General features: G+C 41.8%; 1 protein-coding gene across 4 annotated transcripts in view; it reads right to left on the bottom strand.

Moving 5' to 3' along the window:
* Positions 1–9,978, bottom strand: part of LOC127567886 (BTB/POZ domain-containing protein 3) — a 52,206-nt gene extending 42,228 nt beyond the window's left edge. For 2 of the 4 annotated variants that reach the window (XM_052011056.1, XM_052011053.1), the window contains exon 1: positions 5,295–5,398. The gene's annotated coding sequence lies outside the window, so the exon portion shown is untranslated. Of the gene's footprint in view, positions 1–5,294; positions 5,411–9,877 lie in introns of those variants that run through there. The other 2 variants (XM_052011055.1, XM_052011057.1) reach the window with 2 other exon arrangements.
* Positions 9,979–25,942: the final 15,964 nt, after the last annotated feature.

Genomic DNA, 25,942 nt, shown 5'->3' with positions numbered 1-25,942 from the left:
CATAGATCAAGTGGACAGTCAGAGACTTTCTCCCAGGGCGAAAGTAGCTAACACCAGGGGGCATAATTTTAAGGTGATTGGAGGAAGGCATTAAGGGGAATGCCAGAGGTAAGTTTTTTTTTACGCAGAGAGTGCTGAATATGTGGAATGCACTGCCAGCAGACGTTGTGGGGGCAGATACATTAGGGACATTTAAGAGACTCTTAGATAGCCACATGAATGATAGGGGAATGGAGGGCTATGGGGGAGGGAAGGGTTAGATAGATCTTAGAGCAAGATAACATGTTGGCACAACATTGTGGGCCAAAGGGCCTGTAATGTGCTGTTATGTTCTATGTACTCCAAGTCTCCTTGAAGAGTATCCTGGGAATCTCTGGGCCATAACAGCTCAAAGTGAAGATGGAGCATTTTGGATGGTATTGAGAACTTTAAGGCTGTTCACTGGGATCACACAGAGGCACTGCACAAGCAGAGGAAGGAGTGCACAACTTCACACATCAGCCACTCACCTACCCCATTAGCCATCTCTTGCCCATCTGCAGAAATATGTGTGTGTATGTGTGTGTGTGTGCGTGTGTGCGTGCGTGTAGGTTGCTGGGGATTTCCTATGTTCCTGTTGTCTTGGTTCTTCTATGTGTCACAGATTTGGGAGCCCTCCTGAGGTATTACAAAACATGTCCTACACACACACAACTATGGAACTATGTTCTTACAGCAACATTGTGTGATCACTGTGATACTTTTGTCTTCTAAATGAAAACCTACAAGAGAATTAATTACAAGGCTGTAATGAAATCAAAAGTTGGAATGACACCATTAATAGGAGGAATTTAACTGAAATACATTATTCATCAAAACCCTGCAACTGGATTACCTTAAACCCACCAGGGTATTGGTTATCACTTACAAAGAGCATCAGACAATAGGTTTAAACAGCATTATTAAGTTTATTCATGAAGTAAATGTAAAAGTACTCTCTGATTATCTGCCTGACTCTGGTAATTATAAGCTTGTTTGCTATAAATTGCCATCTGGATAGGAACATTGAAACAAGAGTAGGCCATTTAGCCTGTCGAGCCTGTTCCACCATTCAATGAGATCATGACTGATCTATCACCTAACCTCATGCAACAAAATCCTTTAGCTCACTTGATTAACAAAATTCTATCAATTTCAGAAATAAAGTTAACCGATCGAGTACCAATTGCTATTTGCGAAATTCTAAATTCTTACCACACCACACGGGTAAAGTGTTTTGAGCTAATCGATGAACACTGACTGGAGACACAAGAGACTGCAGATGCTGGAATCTGGAGCAACAAACAATCTGCTGGAGGAGCTGATGCAGTCCTGATGCAGGGTTTCGACCCAAAATGTCAGCAATTCCTCTCCCTTTCAAAGATGCTGCTCCACCCGTTGAGTTCCTCCCGCAGATTGTCTGTTGCTATAGAACACTAACTAATAATGTAGTGATCATAGAGCAAAGGGGTCATGCAGCATGGAAAACAGGCCTTCGGCTCATGGAGTCTGCACTGATCATCAAGCACCCATTTGCACTAATCCCCCACTTAATTAATTTTATTCTCCCCACATTCCCATTAACCAGATTCTACCACTCCCCTGCACTCTGAGGGCAATTTACAGTGGCCTATTAACTAACTGCCTGCACTTCTTTGGGATGTGGGAGGAAACTGAAAAACCCAGAAGAAACTCACACAGTCACAGAGAGAACATGCAAACTCCAAATAGAGAGCACTGGTGGGTCAGGTTTAAACCTGGCTTGCTGGAGCTGTAAGGTAGCAGCTATGCGAGCTGTGCTTCCTAATAACTTTTCCATAGGCTTCAAAGAGAATCCAAAGAAAATTAAATTCTATACTATTTCACTGTAGTTCTTAATGTATGTAGGCTTAGATATTTGACACAGGTGAAAAAAACATTGCAGCATGTTTAACATGTGCCATTTATGGAGATGCTGCTTGCATTGTTGGCATTTACAGATCAAGGTGTCACGTTTGTAATGTCAAACACTGCCTTAAGTGGCAAATAGCGTTTTGAGCACTGCTACGAGTCTGATATCTAATACCTGCCAACTATTTGTCAAGCAACCAAACAACATGGATTACAGACCTTAAAAGGGTAGTTCCAACAAGCAAGTAGTGTACGTTTGACAGAGAGATACTGAGATCAGGTGGCATCTTCTGACATCCTTAGAGAGACGTGAAAGTCCTTGAGGAAGTGGATGAAGAAGGAAAAGAGCTCCCATGAGTGTTGTGAGGTCTTCCAAATGCTGTACTGTGGCTGAAGTGATTAGGTGCGGTATTGAGGGTGAAATGTGTGCCTTTAGAGTTTTGAGCAGCAGCTTGCAGAAGTTGTGGGTGGCCCTTTTAGTGGCAATGCAACAGAGCAAACATCACAAATAAAGCAAACTGTTCTGCTGGGAGTGGTGAATGAGTGTCACTGGCAGAACAATATGTTCCAATACCTCCCACATGGGATTTAAAACAAACATGCGGGCTTGCAACAAAAGCTGTTGAGGCATTGTCTGCATCAGTGCTAAGCACAACGGGAACCTCCGGGTCAAATATCCGGTGCAGTGTTAGTCAGGTCAGAAAACATTGCAGCTGCCACGTTGTCACTTAACAATCTCTCCTGGGTTCCAATATCTAGCCCTGTGAAAATTAAACTAATCAGACAAACACAATCATCAAGATTGTTATTCTACCTGCTAGCATTGACCTGTGTCACTTCAACTAAGAGGCATTCTCTCAAAATCAGGTCTTCATTTTAAATGAGGGGTTGTAGACCCGAAATGTTGACTATTTTTCTTTCAACAGAAGCTGCCTGACCTGCCGAGTTTTACCAGCATTTTCCCCTTTTATTTCAGATTTCCAGCATCTAGTTTTTCTTTATTATTTTTAAAACACCCCCTTCCCTTCTCCTGGTCCCACCATTAAAGAAGTTAACATGAGCCCATTCCCACCCCTTTAAAGTGGAGGAAGCAGGAATAAGGCCACAGAGAGGCCTATAAAACGCAGACAGGGGCCTAATTAAAGTCAAGGTATGATGGAATGTGAGGGGGAGGTCAGAACTCTGGGATTGCCAACAGGTCTGAGGAGGGAGTTTGACAGCTTGGCAAAATAGGTGACTTCTCATGGGCTGGGAGGAGCAGTATGCAATTCCTGATTACTCCCATCCACCTGTCAATTTAGCAGCCAGTTGGACATCCAGCATGCTAAAATGCCCTGGTGTTAACACTAATACCAGCTTTTAGCTAGCCAGAATCACTGGGTTTTTCTCCATACATTCCTCCCAAGTGCCAGAAGAACAGCATTGGGGTTTCTAGGAGGATTCTGAGTTCATTAATCTATGCTATAATGCGTTCTTTATGTAAGCATTGCTGGCAAGGCCAGCTTTTCCACCCATAAGTAATTGCCTTTGAGATTGGTATTGGTATTGAAAGGAGGACAGCCACTTCCAAGGACAGTTAGGAGTCTTCCACATTGCAGTTTGCCAGGATGGACAAAGAAGACAGATTCCCTTCTTAAAAAATAAATTCTGAACTTTTCAACAATCTGGCAGTTCCAAAATCACCATTACCAGTGCTAGTGTTTTATTCCAAATGTAATTTATTGAATTTAAACTGTCAGGGTCACGGTGGGATTTGGACTCGCGTCTCCAGATGATCAGCTAGACCAGGCCTTTGTATTACTACTGCAGCAAAAGCAGCACTACATCAATGTGCCCCATTAAATTATGTGCTGCTAAAAATGCGAGGAACTCATCAAGTCCTTGGAATTCTTTACTAAAGAAGATTGTGGATGCCCAGTCACTGAGTACATTCAAGACAGAGATCCACTGCCTTTATATATAAGGCATCAACCAATGTGGGGTTAGTGCATGAAAGTATCACTGGGATCAGCCACCACCTCACTGGTTGGCAGAACAACTGCAAGGTTCAAGTAGCCTCCTCCTGCTGGTATTTCTTCAGTTCTTATGTTCTTGCAGAACATTTATTCAAAATTCCACTCTCGTTTGGGGGAAGAAACTCATTTTATAGAGTCATACAGCATGAAAACAGGCCCTTTGGCCCACTGAGGCTATGCCGATCATCAACTATCCATCAAACTTTCTGAAATGTTATTACAATCTAACAAAATGTTTTTGAGTTGTTGATTCTGTGGGACTGTGTTTAGATATTAAAACATATTCAAATGCAGGTTCAAGATCCCCTAATATTTCAACAAAAACAGACCTCAGAAAAACTATTCCCATGGGATTTTTATGGATAGTTCCAAGTCAGGAATAAAAGATTAGTAAATATGGTTTGGATGTTACATATACACTGTAGGTAAAAATCCATTTATACTCCTGTATTATTTTATTTGCAACTTCTTGAGAAATGTCATAAGGTAGTGATATTCAATTTATCATTAACTTGTAGCTTTTTCTGGTCAGCCCATATATGTTTCAATGCTCAGTGGCTACTGATAGAATTGAGTAACTAGTGACAAACTGACGTGCCTGCAGTTTCGATGGTTTCTCCTTCACATTCTTAAATAATGGAGTGCGATCAGAAAAGTTCAAATTTACTTTCTAGTTGTGTGCTGAACTCCAGACTTTAAAGTGTTTCTCAGACACCAATTCCTCTGTGCTCGTAATTCAGGAGTGTTTTCAAAATGAAACCTTACAACAGTAAATCACAGAGCATTCCCAAGACTTGGTCAACAGAAAAAATGGACAGTGATAACACTGATTACGGCATGAATACTGTACTTGTTAACTAGTCATTCATCCTTTGTCTCACACCAGGGTACCACGTGGCGCTTAACTGCAACAGAAGTAAAACACAGGAAGCCCTTAAAATGGCAGGAAAACATGTTTCCATCCACCTTAAAGGGGCCCTATAATATGGTTAATGTGTCGGACGAAAACGCTTCTTAAAATTGCTTTTTAAATTTTGTTCATGAAAAAGATGGCACAGTATTAGCAATATAAAATCTATGCATCCTTCAGCCAAACTGGCAAGGTTTACATAATGTGAAATTCACCATCTGAAACCAGAAAAGATATAGTGATTTTTAGGTGAAAGTGCAGCAGTTATATTACTGGACTAGTAAACCAGAGGCCTGGACTAACAATGCAGAGAACAGAGTTAAAATCCACCATGGCAGCTAATGGAACTTAAATCCCATTAATAATCTGGAATTTAAATTAAATGAGTAAATAATAGTCAGTGGTAAAGATGACCACAAAATCACTGCATAAAAACACACCTGGTTCACTAACTTTCTTACCTGGTCTGGTGTATACGTGACCCACCAACGTGGTTGACTTTGAAATGGCCTAAAAACCATTCATTTCGAAGGGATGGGTAATAAAAACTGCCCTTACAATAAAAGCCCAAATCCTGAAAAAAAATAAATGAAAATAAAAGGTGGTTTTTGGCTGTTTCATATGTTGAAAAGGGAAAAAAAAACATAACTTATTAGCAAGGATCAGTGGGAGATTCCTGGTCATGGTTTTATTTTCCTTGAACATACTCCTTTTAGTTCCCCTCCCCCTGCCAACCCACCCAAAGTGCAGGAAACTGCAGAAACTCCCACTCTACCTGTGGGCTCCATGCACAGAACAGTCAGGGTACTAATAGTGATTAGCTGTGTAGAAATTCAGGATTTCTGCATATACATGCTTACATGGGAGCTCTGGACTACTGCGAAGTTACGGGAGATAAATGCTGGCAACTTGCATGGAACTGCTGACATTTTAGTGGAAATTTCAGGCCAATATCACCCTCCCACTCCATCCTAATTCCTTTCCTCCCTTCCCCCACAAAGAGTCATACAGCATAAAGATCCATATGCATGTCCTGCACTCCAGCACCTTGGCGATCCTACACGTTTCAGATTCTACAGGGAAGATTGATGGGTTATGTTACCACTAGGGACATTCAGTGTACAGGATCCTGGGCTTCATACATAAAGGCATGGAGTGCAAAAGTGAGGAAGTTATAATGAATATTAATAAAACCCTGCCATTGCCACAAATGGAATATTGAATTCAATCCTGGTCACTACACCTTGGGAAAAATGTAAAGGCCTTGGAGACAATGTTCAAAATAATAAGGGGTCTAGAGAGAGAGAGAAGGTGTTCCCAATAGAACAAAAGAACCAGAAAACACAGATTTAAGGTGCTTGGTTAAAGAACTAAAGGTAATGTGAGCAAAAGACATTTTAAAGCAGCAGGTGCATTGCCTCTCAGTCCGGTGGAGACAGTTTGAACTGGAGCTTTCAGAAGCGATTTGGATCGGAAGACAAAAGATAAAAAACATTTCACAGGGCCACAGGTGAAGGGCAGAGGAATGGGGCTTGTTCCTATCACTCTTGCACAGGACCAGCATGGATTTGAAAATCTGAATGGGCTCCTTTGCTGCTGTTACCATTTTATGATTCAATGCTTTATTCTGATTGGCACCTAACTTTATTCTCGCCTCTGCTAACAACAACTTTCCAGAAGCAGTAATGTGTTAGCTAAAGGATCCTCACTGGTGGACTTTTCCCCTTCTTACCCTGGAACTAACTGTACTACTTCACTTGAGATACTTTAAATATTTGTACTCAGAGCATTGCAAAATCAAATTTATTGCACTCTCCCAATTGTGCCGATGTGCTGGTGTCTTTATTTTGACGGTAATCGTTTTTCGTAACCAACTTGTGGAATGCTTTGATATTATTTTCTTGGCCTGCCTTGCATCTTCCACCCTACATAGTACTCTGCTTTCTGAGTCCTAACACACCAACTCTTGCACAACTAACATCTCCATTCTCACTGATCTACATTAGCGTCTGCTATAGAACAATTTCAGTTTTCAAAATCTTAATCTTATTTTAGCTTTCTTCCCAGACTTGCCCTATTTTATTTCCATAACTCCAACCCCAAAACCTTTGAGGTCTCTGTTCTTCTCCCAGTCCAGACTGTTTTGTACTCCTCAGTCTAATCACTCCAACAATGGTGACTGTGCCTTCAGCTGCTTGGGCTCTTATCTCTGGAGTATCCTCCTGAAATTCTCTACCTCTCTTTCCTTCTTTAAGACAGTCCTCAGAATCTATTGCAAATAAAAATACCACAATCACAGATGCTGGAAATCTGAAATACAAACAGAAGATGCAAGAGACACTGAGCAGGTTAGGCAGCATCTAGGGAGAGTTAACATTTCAGGTTGAATACTCCTTACCAGAACTGACAAGGAGAGGCAAGTTAGATTTGGGACTAACATGTTTTCTCTACGCAAGACTAACTTGTTTCCTCTCTTGGTCAGTTCTGGGGGTCTTTGAACTGAAATGTTAACTGTTTTTCCTTCGACAGATGCTGACTGACTTGTTGAGTGCTCCTAGTATTTGCTGTATTTATTTCAGATTTTCAACATCTGCAGATTTTTTTTTGATTATCAGAACATAGTTACTGGATCAAGTTTCTTGTCAACTGCCCCAGTATTTCTTCAGGTAGCTGGGTGTTAAATTTTGTTTGATAACATTCCAGTGAAGTGCTGAGGAATGTCTTACTTTGATAAAGGTGTTATATGAATGAAAGTTGTTTTTGTTGAAAGACATGCTAGAATATTTTGCATTAGGCATCTCTCACATCATTGGGTCTTGTGTCACTTTCAGGCCACACTAAGTAAGGGTTGGAATGTCCAAATCATTGAAGAAGGTGGATGACCTGAATAGCTGGGCTCCTGGTCCAACACCAAATAACAGCAACTTGTCTTAATTCTGCACCTTCAACGCAGTAAGATGTTGAAAATCAATTATCAATCAAAATTTAAACCCGAGTCACATGAGATCTCAGGGATGATCAAATGCTTAGCTAGAAAAAGGAGACTTTAAGAACCGAGTCAGGGATCATGATGAGCAAGTGAGATTGGTCAATAAGTGCAACAGAGATTTTAGTGGGCTAAAGTTTTCCAAAGGTATGCAGTTAAAAGTTGGCACAATTTAATAACTACAAATGACATACCATCATTTCAAATTATGTGGTTTATTATCTTGCCTATGTAACATTTTATTTGTAAATAAACTTGGACAGCAGCTTAACCAATTTAAAGTGGTCTTATCGTATGACTATTTTATCTTCCAAATGGATAAAACACAGAGGGAAACTTAAATGTTCCCTATTTAACAATTTAAAAGAATTTGGGGTTGGGCCTTGGCAACAATAAAAGGCATGGGTTTCCTTTCGAAGAGTAACCCAGCCTGCTTATAGAAAGTGATGGAATTCACTTACACTGGAACAGGTGTCAGAGATAGTCTGAACTGTAACAGTGCAATTTGCACCAAGAATATCATGCTTTTCTGAGCTAGTTAAAATTCACTTTGATTGTTCCCTTCATTAATACTTACCATGTAATAGAATCATAGAATGATACATCAAAGAATTTGGTCAATCAGTCCATCAGGTCTGGACTGAACAAGTTTTGTTCAAGTAATGCTATTTAATGTCTTTGCTCAGCCCTTGGTTCCTTACAAGGCACGTTTAACACTTCTGACCACTAGATACACTAGACACACAAAGCAAGTCAAGGGCTAACTGGGGGAATCAGCCCCATTAGTGCTGATGGCTTAGTTAATAGCACTAATCTCGACACAATATTCTGGGCTCACACTGAGGGACTGTTGCTTATTTGATGCGAGCTGCCTGTGATGCGGCTGCAAGTAAGTTTTTCATTGCACCTGTGTGCATTAACAATAAACTGGACTTGAACTTTGTTGGTGATGTGTCATAATAAGCTGTTTAAGTGATTTCTTAAAGTTTTCTCAGGCAAAAGACCTCAAAACTATTTTGAACAGGAAAATTATCCCTGTGGTCTGTTCAATACATCATTCAGCATTGTTAACATTGATTATCGGATCATCGTTTTTCTTTAATCATTTTGGGGTATGCTGTGCAGAAGTAGGCCACTGAACTTCCCGGATTATTAAATCACTAACTTCAAAATGCTCTTCGTAATCTTTTTTGGATGTCCTGAGCTTGTGAAAGATCCTATATAAATGTAAGATTTGCTCTAATAAAACTTTAAAATGAAACCAAAATACAGCAATTTCTTAAATCAGGTGACTGGTTTTGGAAAACTGTATTACAATACAAAAACTCTAGTTTTAACTCAACTTGTTTCCAATCTAACTCTTCCTCCGTCTACGTGCTAGTAACTCTCTCTCGTCTCTGCATGTAACCCGGTTCCTTGATCTCTGATTTGACCCAGGAGGAGTGGGGCCGGTGCCATTATTTCAGTGGGTGCGTTGTCGCCTACACACAGCAGCCTTTGTCCCATGGTTACTCAAGAAGCGAGAGATGGAATTGTAGGCAGTACCATAAACAGAACAAAACAGGGTGTTTCTCCTTTGAACTGTACCCAAACTGCTGGGGGAACACCCTCTTGCCAGCACCGGCCGAAACAAAGAGGGGAGGGAAAACTGCAAACTTTGTTTTTTCCCATAACTATGATCTTGTGGGACGATTCAACCCCGCAATTAAAAGGGCAACACAGCTTATCTCCCCTTCCTCCTGTAAAACCCACTCTGTGGAGCCTCTCCATCTCTTATCATACGAAAACAAAAACGGAAAACTGCACGGCTAATTTAAGTGTAACAAAGCAACGTTTAAGCGAGGTCAGCAAGTGCTGCGCCGGCCGCTTGCAATTTCACCGCCTTCTCTTCTGCTGCCGCTCGCCGTGGACTGCGATGCTCAACATGGAGCCACCTCCCCAACCCACTCCCCACCCCCCCTTCCCTTCCCTTCCCTTCCCTTCCCTCCACGTACCCTTCCTCAGCCCAATACCGCTCTGCCCCACGACCCTCTGCTAACCCAGTGCAGTATCACTGACCTGCTCCGATGCCGAATCGGGTGTGGAGGCAGAAGGGAGGAGACAGAGAGAGAGAGAGAGGGGGAGGACCACTGGTTTCCCCACCTCCCGACCCCCAGGAGTGAAGGACCGCAGCGTCCAGTCGGAATCACCCATCCTCATCTTTCTAAGCTGTAAGCAAACAAAGCCTCAGTGGGCTGGGGAGGGAAGGGGGAGAGAAGGAGGAACGTCCCGGGACGGGAACACCTCTGCAAGCGGCTTCAATTATGTGTTCACTGGCATCTGCAGTCCCCATCACTGGGCCTCACTGCTGCTTTTGAATTGGTAAACCAGGGTATTAAAAAGGATTGGCTCTTGCTGTTGCTCATTCAGATAGACGAACAATGCAGCCTGGGTGAGCGACTCTCAACACCAACGTACTCGCTCAGTAACTGAGCTGTCCTCAAACACACAGAATTCAGAACAATTCAGGAACTCGGTCATTCAGAGAAGGGACAAGGAAACTTTTACAACTAAACACTGCTGCACTTGTAAAACTTCTGCTGGAACACTCCGACCAACCTCCCCCCCTCCCCCCCACGAAAAGTTGAACATATTAAAAAAACTGCAGATGCTGGAAATCTGAAACAAAACAAAACAAAAAAATTACTGGAAAAGCTCAACAGGTCAGGCAGTATCTATGCAAAGAGATTTTTCTTGATTTTTTTTATTGATCCAAATAACAATTGTCGGGTGTGGGTAGGATCAACAGAAAATTTAGGAACTGTGGTTGTTAGATTTATATTAAGATATGTACTTATTAGTCACATGTACATGGAAACACACAGTGAAATGCATCTTTTTGCATTAGAATGTGCTGGGGGGCAGCCCACAAGTGTCGCCACTCTTCCGGCGCCAACATAGCACACCCGCAGCTCCTAACCCATATGTCTTTGGAACGTGGGAGGAAACCGGAGCACCCGGAAGAATCCCATGCAGACACACAGGGAGAACATACAAACTCCTTACAGGCAGTGGTGGGAATTGAACCCGGGTCACTGGCACTGTGATAGTGTTACACTAACCGCTATACAAGAAAAATAATGAGGTACAGATGTGGGGTCAATTGTGGTCAAATTGAATGGAGGAATGGGCTGTTGGGAGTGAATGGTGTTTGTAGCTGAATTTTGTAACAAACCTCTGCAGAGGGTGCAGGATCGTGATTTGCTGGACAGTGATTGAGGAGGGCCGCCTATGCTCCCACGTGCAGTTGCAGAGACCAGTTGCAATCCAGCTTCAGGTTGGGCTTGGGCATCAATGAGGCGGCCAAAGTACTCACTGGTTGTTAACTCCTGGCTGCCTGAGTTTTGGGTGCAAAGTAGACAAGGCTTGAGCTGAACTGACAACCCTTCAGTGCGCTCCTTTATTGAGAAAGCATGTCCTTGAAATAAGTGTAATGTCTTATTGCTGAAACTATGAGAGTAACATAACTCTTTGCTCCATCACAGTAGTGAATATGAAGGTATTGAGATGCAGTCTGTACAAGGTTATTTGACCAAATCATTGCAGGAAAAAGCCAGGTGTCCAGTAAGCACCAATAAAGACCTGTAATTTCCTCAGAGCTGTTTCTACTCTGTTGGTCTAACCTCGGCAAGAGTGCAACAGAGATCCTGTTTGCATGCACACTTTAGAGGAACATTGGAAAATCATACAGTTTTGACCATTTATGCAACAGTGCTTAAAGGAACGGTAATGTAGTGGTTAGCGTAATGCTTTACAGCGCCAGAGACCTGGGTTCAATTCTGGCCACTATCTGTAAGGAGTTTGTACGTTTTCCCCGTGTCTGCGTGGGTTTCCTCCGGGTGCTTTGGTTTCCTCCCACATTCCAAAGACGTACTGGTTAGGAAGTTGTGAGCATGCTATGTTGGCGCCGGAAGCATGGCGACACTTGCGGGCTGTCCCAGAACACTCTACGCAAAAGACGTATTTCACTGTGTGTTTCAATGTACATGTGACTAATAAAAGATCTTATCTTAAAGGCTTAGATTCCTCTAGCTCCTTTCATAAACTCAAGATATCATGAAGCACACAACAACCAATTCAATACATCTTAAGTAGAGTCATTCTGGTAGTGTGTAGAATAAGACAGCCAATTTTCATACAGCAAGGTCCCACAAAACAGTAATGCAACATGTCCAAGAAATCAATGAAGGATAAACATTTGTCAGGACACTGAGGGTAACTGGATAACAGTGATGCCTTTCTTATATACAGCTGAGAGAACAGATAGGATCTTGGTTTATCACATCTGAATCATGACAGCTCCAACAGTGCAGTTCTCTCTCAGTTCCACACTACAGCACCAACCTAGATTTTTGTGCAGTTATTTCTGGACCAGGATGACTTCTGATCTACAACTTAAAGATAAAATGCTACCTTCTGAGCCACAGCTGATCATGTTATCCTATTTTTATCGGTGGTGCAGTAGGATGCCTGCCTATATGCAAGACGAACAGCACTTTTTAATGAGCCTGTAATGCCTGTGAGACATGAAGAAAGTTGTCAAACTTTTCAGGCTTCATTCTCAAGCAATGCCAGTTGAGCTGCTGCTACCCAGCATTCTTCTGTAAGTAGCGTCTCATACTGGTAAGGCACAGCCACTTGGATCAAAAGTATCATGTGCATAAATTAGAATCAAAGAATATGAAAACATTGGAGGAGCTTATTCAGACTATTGTGTTTACACTGGCTGTATGAAAGAGGTGTCCAGTTTAGTTCCACACCCAAGATTTCCTCCACAGTGGAACAAATTAGAACTTCTCAAATACAAACGTTTCATAAGTTACTATGAATATTAAAATAAAATCTCAACATGCAGTATTATATAGTTGATCCTCGTGGATTTCATGATAATCTTTTATCCAATTAGTAATAATGAATGTTATTATCATCCCTTTACAGTGATTCTATTATCTCAGTTCATGAAAAAATGTGCAGGTCGCTTTGCTAAATATACATCAGGTCAAGTATATAAATAACTGTGCAGGCAATTAAACCATTTTTTCATGGGGCCACATCAAAGTCAGGATCATGAGCACTTTTGGCATCTCCAACAAAGGAAGAATAGATGTGTAACAATCTTCTTGATATATCTCAGTGAAATTGATTATTCCTGACTCCCAATTAATTTGGACAATCAATGTACAGTATTCTTCATCAAGAGAGTTCTAGTCTGAGACAGAGGCAATGGTTCCAGTTGATCTTATTGAAGGAATCATCACTCCTGCTAACATAGCAAGAGTCAGCATGTAGAGCACAAAATTTCAAGGTTTGTTTCCCCTGTATATATTGTCAGCTAGTCTATACTCTCAGTTTATCTTTCTGATGGCCTCATAATCTAATTTAGAAGCTGAAACACCAATTTAATACAGCAATGGCAAAAAACCCTGTGACCGCCTGACTGTAAATGGCTGCATGTGCTCAGGAATGTTCTCTGGACCCAGACTTCTCCACATATGCCTCAGCAAACTCCAATTTACAAAGAATGTTTGATACTGGTTGCCTAAAATACAATCACAGAGCTATACAGCCCGGAAACAGGCCCTTCGGCCCAACTCATCCATACTGACCAAAGTTCCTATCTGAGCTGATCTCATTTGCCTGTGATTGGCCCATATCCCTCTAAAGTTTTCCTTCCATGTACCAGTCTAAATGTCTTTTAAATGTTGTAATTGTCCATGCCTCTACACTTCCTCTGGCAACTCGTTCCATGTACCCTCCACTCTCTGTGTGAAAAACATGCCCTTCAAGTTCCCTTTCAATCTTACCCGCTCACCTTAAACCTATGCTCTCTAGTTTTACACTCCCCTACCCTGGGAAAAATACTGTGATCAATCAGCTTATCTATGCCCCTTATGATTTTATATACCCCTATAAGGTCACCCCTCAGCCTCCTACGGTCCAGGGAAAGCACCCCCAGCCTATCTAGTCTCTCCTCATAACTTAAGGTCTCCAACCCCGGCAAAACCCTTGTGAATCTTTCCTGTAATGTCTCTCACTTAATGACATTCTTGCTCTAGCTAGGTGACCAGAACTGCATGCTCTAAGTACAATCTCACAAATGTCTGGTACAGCTGTAACATGATGTCCCTGACTAATAAAGATAAGATAAGATATCTTTATTAGTCACATGTATATCGAAACACACAGTGAAATGCATCTTTTGCGTAGAGTGTTCTGGGGGCAGCCCGCAAGTGTCGCCACGCTTCCGGCGCCAACATAGCATGCCCACAACTTCCTAGCCCATACGTCTTTGGAATGTGGGAGGAATCCGGAGCACCCGGAGGAAACCCACGTAGTCACAGGGAGAATGTACAAACTCCTTACAGACAGCGGCCAGAATTGAACCTGGGTCGCTGACGCTGTAATAGCATTATGCTAACCGCTACACTACCATGCCTGCCCCAGACAAGTAGCAAACAGCTTCTTCACCACCCATCTACCTGTGTTGCTACTTTCAGGGAACTATGTACTTGGACCTCTGGGTCTTTCTGTTCTACAACAGTCTCCAGGGCCCCATCATTTACTGTGTATGTCCTGCCCTGGTTTAACTTCCCAAACTGCATCACTTTGCACTTGTCTGAGTTAAATTCCATGTGCCATTCCTTTGCCCACTTTCCTATTGATCTAGATCCTGTCGTAATCTTAGATAACCTTTTGTACTGTCCACTATATCACCAATTTCAGTGTCATCCACAAACTTACTGATCGTGCCACCGACATTCTCATCCAAATCATTAATGTAGATGAGAAAAAGTGGACCTAGCACTGATCCCTGTGGCACATCACTGGTCACAGGCCTTCAGTCTGAAGAACAATCCTCCTCTAATGCTGTCTGACTCCCTCCATCAAGCCAAGTTTGTCCACTTGGCTTGTTCACCCTGGATCCCATGTGATCCAACCTTCTGGACCAGCCTCCAATGCTGCATGTCAAAGGCTTTGCTTAAATCCTTGTGGACAATGTCTACCACCCTGACCTCATCAGTCCTCTCGCTCATCTCTTCAAAATCCTCAATCAAGTTCATGAGACATGACTTCCCATGCACAAAGCCATGCTGACTATCCCTAATCTGTCATTGCCTTTCCAAATGCAGATAGATCCTGTCTCTCAGAATCCACTCCAGTATTATATCCTCAGCATTAAAATCATTTGATTTGAAGACATAATTATATTACAGAATAATACTGGAATGGTAGTTCACACTATTGTTTATGTGTCCAACAGTTTATAAGGCAAAATATTTTCTACTCAATCCTGGGAGCACCTTGACATACCTCTTCATTGGTGGACCTGATGTGCCAACAAGGGATGACTTGTTTTTGCTGTGTTGTTATTGTGGATTGAAGTTGCATGGCTTTCTATTTCTGCATATATTTGCAGTTTCACTGTAAATAAACAACCCCATGAGAAAACCAAAATTTGAATTGTGGAATGTTCATTGTCAGATACCTCAAATAGACTTCTTTTGAATTTGGTTAACCTGAAAAATGAATCAGGAGTTAAGCAGATGCAATCCCACACCACAGCCTGAAAAGGGGTTACTGGGAATGTGTGAGAAACTTGACAATCACTTTTGGGATGTGCCTAAGAAAGTCATGCTCCTTAAAAGTGGTTATCCACAGACAAGTTGTTATTGATTTTGACTGCCTCTCTTGTGTCACACTGCATGCGACTAATGAATGTGGGGATTTCCAGATAACGTTCTACTGCTTCCCTTCCCATGTTTTTTCCTTTGTTTCTGATCCACTCACCAAGTTTATTCATCTTCAGTAAGAGAAAAGCTTGTCAAAAAGCTGTTAAGTGTATTATTTCATTTCCTACCAAAGTTACAGCTTCAAATCAGGATGAGGTGACCTGTCACTTGCTTCTTGTCCATATCTCACTATGCACTAAGCCCCCTGCACCCATCAACCTTATCCTCTCTTACCTGCATCGACTTCTGATCCAAAAAAAATCTCATCCTCCCTGTCAAATCCCTCCAATGTCTTCCCCTCACTATTGTTGTAATCCCTCCCAACTCACCAGTCTCTCTGATGAAAAACACTATGATGCTGGAGGAACATGAACATTGGATTCTCCCACTTTAGGTAACCCCCCCTTCCCCACAACCCCCCCCCCCCCCCACACCATGCTTCTTCCCTTTCCTAGCCTATCTCTTTTTTTCTACCGTTTTTTCCTTTCTCTCCTTAATTTTGACCCATCTCCTGATAGATCTGCTCTCCCCTCCTCTCCGTACCTGCCTATCACTATCTTTTACCTCCATCTACCTATGACTACCTTGTGCCCACTCTGCCTCCCCTCTTTGGTCCACCTATCACTGCCCTGCTTTTCCCTTCTATATATTGGGCTTCCCCTTTTCCTATCTTCAGTCCTGAAGAAGGCTCCTGACCAGAAACGTTGACCGCCTGCTTTTCTTCACGGATGCTGCCTGGTCTGCTGAGGTCCTCCAGCATCATCGTGTTTTTCATCTAGATTCCAGCATCTGCAGTCCTTTGTTTCACCAGTCTCTCTGCTCTCCTCAAAATGAGCCCCTAGTTAATTAATTGCTTCCCCATTTGCAGCCTTCCATCAGTTACCAAGGCTGTAAGCTCTAGAATTTCATCATCAAATCTCTTGTTCTTGCTTTAAGCCAGTCCTTAAACGAACCTCATCGACCAACATTTGGTTTTCTATTCTGAATTATCCTGATCAGTATCAAATTTTGCTTGATAATTCTTGGGAAGTTTTACCTTAGTAATGGTACTATACAAATACAATATGTTGTTTCTGTGTACCAGTAAACTGATTCAGTTTTAATGACTGTCATGTGACACTTGCCCTTTGCAGATGCTGGTGTCGGAGGAGTTCACAGTAGACCAATCGTGAAAAGAAAGAAGCCTAAAAATTTTAAAGGGATCCCTGAAATTAAATGATAATGATTGTTGATTTGGAGTATTTATGTAATACATAGAGATTTTATAATTGTAAATAGACTCAAGTGCCTGCTGCAACTATCCATGCTGTTTGTTGTTGACAGTGCTCTGGTAGTACACACAATTAAAAGTATTTCAGGACTTTAGTAGATGTGTGATAGTTTGGGTAGACTCTCACTCTGAAGAATACAGAAGCTACACTTCAATCAGATCCATTTCAGTTCTATATCCCACTTGCTGTCAAGATTGACGACCATGAGTTGCAAGCAGTGGACAAGTTTTGCAATCTTGGAAACAAACTGCATCGTAATAACACCATTAATTGCAAAGCTAATGTTCACCTTTCCAAAGCTGTTTTTGAGTGTATGAACAAAACATCTGTGGTATGAAACAACATGTTTCTGAAGACTAAGATGAATATCTACAAGGCTGTCATGCTGCCCACACCTTGGTATGGCCGCAAACCATTGGAGCAGCAGTCAGTGCCATATGTTGAAGCTTGCCATTGTTTGTGCTGTCTTTTAAAAGCAGCACATAGAACGTAGAACCTTGAACAGTACAACACAGTACAGGTCTTACGGCCCACAATGTTGTACTGACATTTTATCTTGCTCTAAGATCTATCTAACCCTTCCCCCCCACATAGCCCCCTATTTTTCTATCATTCATGTGTCTATCTTCGAGTCTGTTAAATGTCCCTAATGTATTTGCCCCCACAACATCTGCCGGCAGTGCATTCCACGCACCCACCACTCTCTGTGTAAAAAACTTACCCCTGACACCCCCCTTGTACCTTCCTCCGATCACCTTAAAATTATGTTCCCTCGTGTTAGCCATTGCCGCCCTGGGAAAAAGTCTTTGACTGTCCACTCGATCTATGCCTCTTATCATCTTATACACCTCCATCAAGTCACCTCTCATCCTCCTTCTCTCCAAAGAGAAAAGCCCTAGCTCACTCAACCTATCCTCATAAGACATGCGCTCCAATCCAGGCAACATCCTGATAAATCTCCTCTTCACCCTCTCTAAAGCTTCCACATCCTTTCTATATTGAGGCAACCAGAACTGAATGCAATACCCCAAGTGTGGTCTGACCAGAGTTCTATAGAGCTGCAACATCACCTCGAGGCTTTTGAACTCAATACCCCGACTCATGAAGGCCAACGCTACATACGCCTTCTTAACAACCCCATCGACCTGCACGGCAACCTTGAGGGATCTATGGACATGGACCCCAAGATCTCTCTGTTCCTCCACACTGCTAAGAGTCCTGCCATTAACCTTGTATTCTGCCTTTGAATTTGATCTCCCGAAGTGTATCACTTCACACTTTTCTGGGTTGAACTCTATCTGCCACTTCTCAGCCCAGTTCTGCATTCTATCAATATCCTGTTGTGATCTACAGCAACCTTCTACACTATCCACAACACCACCAACCTTTGTATCATCAGCAAACTTACTAACCCACCCTTCCACATCCTCATCCAGGTCATTGATAAAAATCACAAAGAGCAGGGGTCCCAGAACAGATCTCTGTGGAACACCACTGGTCACCGACCTCCAGGCAGAATACGCTCCATCTACCACCACCGTCTGTCTTCTATGAGCGAGCCAATTCTGAATCCACTGAGCCAATCATGTACCAGGGCAGGACAGAATTCCAAACACTTGTATTCTGGTGATGTGCAGCATTGCAGGTGTTGAAGTGAAGCTTATTTCAGCTCAGCTATGCTGGACTAGTCTCACTGAGCATACATGGGCTACAAGCATCCTAAAGTTCCTGCTGCATTGTCAGTTACAGCAAGGATAGTGGACCACTGAGTCCATAAAAGAAGTACAAAGACACATCCAGAATCAACCTGAAGGTTTGCAGCATTAGCAATAAAAAATGGGCAGACTTGCATGCTGCTTAAAGGTTGCAGTTTCTGCTTTTGAGCATTACCAAATCCGAGTCATCAAAGAAAAATGGAGTCAGTGTAAACTCTGAATTATCAGTTTACAACAGTGCACCTGTGTAATGAGTATTCCTATGCACTCATTGATTGACCTCTCAACACACAAAAGAGTTACCAGATGAATAAGATCCCTGGCATAGTAGGAGGTGAAAAATTGTGAAAATCTTCCCATTTTACTGAAGAACATCTTTTTAATGAGAAGTGCTGTGCTGGATTTCATTCAAGGGGAAAGGCAGAGGAAAAATAATTCAAATGCAGCATCTCAAAATGGAAACATTTCTGTTCCATCTATGCAGTAGCCTGCAGGGTAATTGTAGCCCTAAGATGAATAACGTTGGGGAGCATTGACACGTCATCCATTAACAGTGAACAATAATAACATAGTGAGGCTGCACAATCAGCTTATTTAATGAAGCTGATCGTACTTTATTCTTTAACCTTAAAATATAGAATCACTGACATGGCTCGACAAGGTTTTCACACAGCATCTACAATTGAAATCGTTCCATTAATTAAAACCTGATTACAGTTTATAAGAAAAATATCTTGGAATTTCATCCATTAGCACAATGAAATAATTAACTCTATGGCCCAAATATTTAACCCCCTCTTCAGGGGCAGGAACCAATATGAGCTCCTGTTTGATGCATCATTGACCAATGCAGAACAAGAGATGCTCAGAACACACCATCTGTAAAGGGAGTAGTCACTTTGAATATGCAAATAGGGGCTCTTATGTCTTTTTCCAAAGCTGTTGAGGAAACTGAGGCTAATGGATTGTAATAAGCAACCACTGAAGACAGTATAGTGGAGCAATCCCCATAAGTGCAAGTACCTGTTATTGCTGAAGCCTATCGCCAGCTTCCTTTGATTACTTTTCTCCTCCTGCGTAGTTCACGCCTTAATGAGCCCCTATCCCAGTTTATTCCAAGCCAATTCCCAGTTATCCACTTTTTTTTAATCAAAAGCCTTCTCTTCATTTTCAAGATAGTGAAATTGAAATGCTTGATGAGAGATGGTCAACAAGACTCTCCACTCACAGGTGAATAAGGCCAAGAATTGGAATCTAACCACCCAGTAGTCCCTTAGCTTTCAATACCATTACCATGCCAAATCCACCACCATCAATATCATGGTGATTACTACTGATCAACAATGAGAACCAGCCACATGAATACAATGACTACAGGACCTTGGTATCATGTGGTGTGTGATTCACCTTCTGATATCCCACAGCTTTTCCACCATCCTCAAGGAATATATTAGGATGTGATGGAATGTTGTTGACTTACCAAGGTGAGTGCACCTCCAACAATACTCAAGAAGCTCAACACCATCCAAGGTCTAGCAGTCTGCTTAATTGGCACAGTAGCCACCATCCCAAGCATTCGCTGCCTCCACTATCAACATAGCTGCTTATTTACCATATCCAACATGCAATGCAGTTGCTCACGAAGACTTCTTCACCAGCAGCCAAAACACCTGAACTCCACCATCAAAAAGAGCAAAGGCAGCAAAGTGATTCTGTTTCTCTGCAATGTCCCAGAATGTTTCACTCTCTCCATCATGTCCCTGTATGTTTCACTTCCTCTGCTGTGTCCCGTATGTTTCACTATTTCTATAGTATCTCAATGTGGTTCATTTGTTCTGTCATGTCTCCGTGTGGCTCTGTTGTTTAGGAATACCCCAGTGTGGCTCAGTTTCTTTGTACCGTGCCAGTGTAGTTCCAATGCTCTGTAACACACCAGTGTAATTGAATTGTTACAGAGATTATTCCCGCTGAGACTTGAACTGATGAGAATATATTTCAGTATAATTGATGTATTCCAGGGATTGTTACCATCCCTCTGGTATTCTGTAAGACTCAGAACATAAATGAAAATAGAGATCAGTCAACAATGACACATTAATACACACAGTATTTATGCAAGGTCTTTGCAAATCAAATCTCAGTCCTTAACAAGCCTGGAAGTATATTTTTGGATGAACCATGTTTTCCATCAATCAACAAGAACATTTTTTTTTGTGATTGCTCACATCCTGGTACAAGAGTGTAGTCCAGGCAGATAAAGATTAAAATTACTGAAGATGAGATTGCCATTGGGATGTGAGCCCATGTTTTACTGAAGCACAAGGAACTACAGAGACAGAGTCTAAAGCAGCACTGGATATTAGAGTCAACACAAAGGCTTCTTCTATGCAGCTGACTGTTGTCAACACCTTCAAACTCAAAGTCAGGTCCAATTTGAATTGAATTAAATCCCTCTAGACTGCAGCTTACACTGCAGCACCTGTTTGTGTGGATGTAGTAACAGCAATGGTATATAAAAATAACTTGTTTCAACCAATGAGGTTGAAATAATGATTGACTGAATAGGTGATCTGACTTGAGCTCATTTACCAAGACGTGCCAGGTAATTTATCCCTTTAGCACATGGACAGGAGAACAAGTGTCACTTCACATGTTGACATTTCCTGCATCCTAATCAAAGTATGCTATAACACATTTTTTTGTGCAATTTGCACTTTTGAAGCTATGGGAATAAAGTTATTCAATTTGCTCTGAGCAGTCTATAGGCACTTGTCACTTGACAGCTCAATAAGATGACCTATCCATAAAAGCACCCATTAAACTTTCTCCATTTTCCCAAGTCTGCAGCATATCAGTAGAGCATGTAGGGATACAGTAGCATTGAAGTTATGGTAGTGGACTAGTAATCCAGATATCTGAACCAACGATCTGAGTTCAAATCCCACCACAGAAGCTGGTGAATTGAAGGTCAGTTAGTTAAGTAAATATAGATTTTGAAAGCTGGTACGGTAATAGTAAATATGAAGACAATACCTGGTTCACTAGCCCTTTATGGATGAAAATATGCTGCTCCTTTGCAGTCTGAACTATATGTGACTCCAGACCCACTAGAATGTCATTAATTATTAACTGCCCTCTGAAATGGCCCAGAAAGCCACTCAGTTCAAGAGTAATTGATTTGGGCAATAAGTGCTGATATTGCCATCAACACTCACATTATATGACAAAATTAAACTTGAGTGCCTTCCTCAGCACTTCAACCAGTTGCCCAGCAGATGATAGAAACCTTGTGGTGCCTGGGTTTATGCAGTGGCATGATGAATGACAATTTTAGTAGGTTAGTAAATATTTATTGAGAAAATCACACAAGCTACTAATATATTGCTTTAACCCATTACCATTTTCAACACTCTCTAAGCATGGACATGCAGACAAAAACACATCTGTGCAGTTGCTGGAAGTTTGAAATTACAATGGAAAATGCAAGAAATATTCAACAGGTCAGGCAGTATCTATGGAGAGAGAAAGGGAGTTAGTGTTTCAGGTCGATGATACAGTAATATGCGGAGTTCTTACATATTGTTTGTCAGATGTTCTTACTGTGGTGTTCTTTTCTGCAGAGACACCATTGGATGGTGTACCATGTAAACAATGGTAACATGATAACATTGAGACACTCCAAAGCCCTCTCTTCCTCCTTCTATGACTCTACACTGTTTTAAATTCAGGTATCTGTGACTTACATTCTAAGGGGTGAACTCCAAGCAGGATGACCCTATTCCAGGTTTACTCTTGTACATGGAAGAAGATATCCAAACTGACAAAATGAATAGAATAACTACTTCTTATTAATAACCTTACGCAGTGGCAGATCTCTTTCAGTAGACGAGATCATTCAGCAAATATTTGAAAGATTTAATTTCCTTGTATTACTAGTCAGTGACATTGAAAGAATTGTGTTACAAGGAATAGGCCCACATCCTTGGTTAGCAATTGGCTTTGCGAGTTGCCCATTGCTCTATAACTTTATAAGCATGGACTCTTCTTCATCCAATTTCCAAAATATATTGTTGATTTACATAGTTCATTTCTCCTTTCTGTGTCTGCTGCTCAACTCTCTGACAGGTCTCTGTCACTCGTCTCCACTATTTTAATACCATTATTACAGAAATTGCCACCTGCAACAACAGATAGTATTTATGTAGAACCCTTAGCAAAACATCCCAAGATGTTTAACCAATTCAACTTTCCTTTGAGGTCCTCATTTTCAATCTGAAGTTCCTTTATAGTGCGTTACTCCTTCTGACTTGATGCTAAACACTGAAGGACCTTCAGAAGGAGCTTTTAGGAAAGAGATCTAGAACTTTGTCAAGGTGGTAGGTTTACAGGAACCTCATAAATGATGAAAGGGAAACAGAGGGGCAGAGAGGTCTAGAGAAGGAATTCAACAGCTGAGGGCATTGGTAGCAGAAGACATGGCCCCCAATGATGGTGTAATTAAATTTGCAGATGATCAAAACAAAATAGATGAGTGCAGATACAAGAGAGATAGGAAAAAGTAAACCCTTGGAAGGATTTGAAACTGGCACCGTAATCCGTATAGTTTGGCCAGGAAAACAAGCATTAGTAAATCTCTAATTGTTGCACTTGACTGTGATTTAACACGGCCTTTAAGAGTCAAGTCATCATGGGGAACGTGTAACAAACCAGATTACCCTCCAGAGGAACACTAAAAGCAAGGTCATAAACCTGTTTATCCTGGTACATAAATGTATTAGGCAGACTTGGGCCACACAATAACTCTAACAAAAACAGGGAAGATAGCTGCGGACAATCGAGAAAGTATCTGTTTTCAAAGTTATATTCTTCTGAGGATTCGTGACCCAAACAATATTTGACAGTCATTTGTATTGAGTATTACATAATTAATCATGTCCTTGTCTACATGCAAGGAAGCAGGGTCATGACACAACTGAAATATTCCTCATCACACTCCTTTGCCTATATCATCATGCTACTCTTTAATTAATTACCTATAAATGGCCTAACTAAGAGAAATGCCACAGAATTAAACAATCTATAATGCATTTCTCTGAATGATCTTGTTGCCAGCATAAAACTAATAGGTTAGGTTGCTTTCTTCTGAGAATTTTTTTTGATTCCAGCAGTAAACATTGATAGCATAATTAACAGGCTGCGCACATTGATTTTGTTCTATTGGTTGCAGATAATGTGCTGCTGCAAATTGCTTAGCCACATATGCTATAACAATATGTGTTTCTGATGGCCTGCTATGTATCTCTATTACAGTGTAATTCCAGCTCCGAAGATTCACTGCACATTTTAGTTAGCTATTACATTGAAATTAGAATTGGGAACTCTCCCAGTCCATTGTTGATTTCACTGTTTTAAGCTATCTGTTCACTGGCAGGTAGTTGTCTTCGGGAAAGAGAGCTAAACAAGTATTTTTTGCAGAAGAAATCAATGTGTTCTGACATTCATCTCAAAGTATGGGGAGCCAATTGAGAGACTAAGAGCACTGGGAAAATAACATGATAAGTGAAGGTGGGGAAATTAATGAATATACTTTTATTTTAAATATCTCCAACACAGATTAGCCAGAAGGGCGCTGAAAGTATAGAAACAAACAAATCTCTAAAATTAAAAACAGAAAATGCTGGAGATGCTCAGCAGGTCAGGCAGCATCTGTGAAAAGAGAAACACTAAGTATTTTAAGATGAACGATTCTGTTCAACTGTGAAGCTGGGAATTCTGGGTGATCCAGCAGGCTTCACAGATCTGATGAACGTTCTTGGAAGTAACAACTTTCACATTCTAATTCCTGATGGCATACTACAGCCCTTTAAATTCCCAGGAAGCCATGTTAGAATGGTTTGGTATTGGTATTGGTATTGGTTTATTATTGTCACTTGTACCGAGGTACAGTGAAAAACTTGTCTTGCATACCGCTCATACAGATCAATTCATTACACAGTGCATTGAGGTAGTACAGGGTAAAAACAATAACAGAATACAGATTAAAGTGTTACAGCTACAGGGAAGTGCATTTCAGGTAGACAATAAGGTGCAAGGTCATAACAAGCTAGATTATGAGGTCAAGAGTCCATCTCATCGTATAAAGGAACCGTTCAATAGTCTTATCACTGTAGTATAGAAGCTGTCCTTGAGCCTGGTGGTATGTGCCCTCAGGCGCCTGTATCTTCTGCCTGATGGGAGAGGGGAGCAGAGACAATGACCCAGGTGGGTGGCGTCTTTGATTATGCTGGCTGCTTCACCAAGGCAGTGAGAGGTATAGACAGAGTCCATAGAAGGGAGGCTGGTTTCCGTGATGTGTTGGGCTGTGTCCACAACTTTTTGCAGTTTCTTACGGTCCCGGGCAGAGCAGTTGCTGTACCAAGCTGTGATGCATCCAGATAGGATGTTTTCTATGGTGCTTCGATAAAAGTTGGTGTCAAAGGGGACATGCCAAATTTCTTTAGCCTCCTGAGGAAGTAGAGGCGCTGGTGAGCTTTCTTGGCCATGGCATCTACGTAGTTGGACCAGGACAGGCTATTGGTGATGTTCACACCTCGGAACTTGAAGCTCTCAACCCTCTTGACCTCAGCACCATTGATCTAAGCAGGTACATGTACACTGCCCCCTTTCCTGAAGTCAATGACCAGCTCTTTTGTCTTGCTGACATTGAGGGAAAGGTTGTGGTCATGACACCATGTCAGTGAGCTCTCTATCTCCTTCCTGTACTTCGATTCATCGTTATTTGAGACACGGCCCATTACGGTGGTACCATCTGCAAACTTGTAGATGGAGTTAGAGCAGAATCTGACCACACAGTCATGAGTATATAGGGAATAGAGTAGAGGGCTGAGGACACAGCCTTGTGGGGCACCAGTGTTGAGAATAACCGTGCTGGAGGTGTTGCTGATTGCGGTCTGTTGGTCAGAAAGTCAAGGATCCAGTTACAGAGGGAGGTGTTGAGTCCCAAGTCTCGGAGTTTGGTGGTGAGTTTTCTTGGAGTTATAGTATAAAAGGCGGAGCTGTAGTCAATAAACAATAGTCTTATGTAGGTGTCTTCACCGTCCAGATGCTCCAGAGATGAGTGTAAGGCCAGGGAGATGGTGTCCATTGTCGACCTGTTTTGGCGGTAGGTGAATTGCAATGGGTCGAAGTTTTCCAGGAGGCTGGAGTTAATGTGTGCTATGACCAGCCTCTCAAGGCACTTCATGATGGTGGATGTCAGAGCCACCGGGCAGTCATCATTAAGGCATGTTACCTTGTTTTTCTTAGGTACTGGGATGATAGTGGTCTTCTTAAAGCAGGTGGGAACCTCAGATTGAGCAGGGAGAGGTT

Source organism: Pristis pectinata, chromosome 3 (assembly GCF_009764475.1).
Source record: "Pristis pectinata isolate sPriPec2 chromosome 3, sPriPec2.1.pri, whole genome shotgun sequence".
NCBI classification, from domain to species: Eukaryota; Metazoa; Chordata; class Chondrichthyes; order Rhinopristiformes; family Pristidae; genus Pristis; species Pristis pectinata.
Note: the sequence above shows the minus strand (reverse complement) of the source record. Positions and strands in the feature narration are given on the sequence as shown.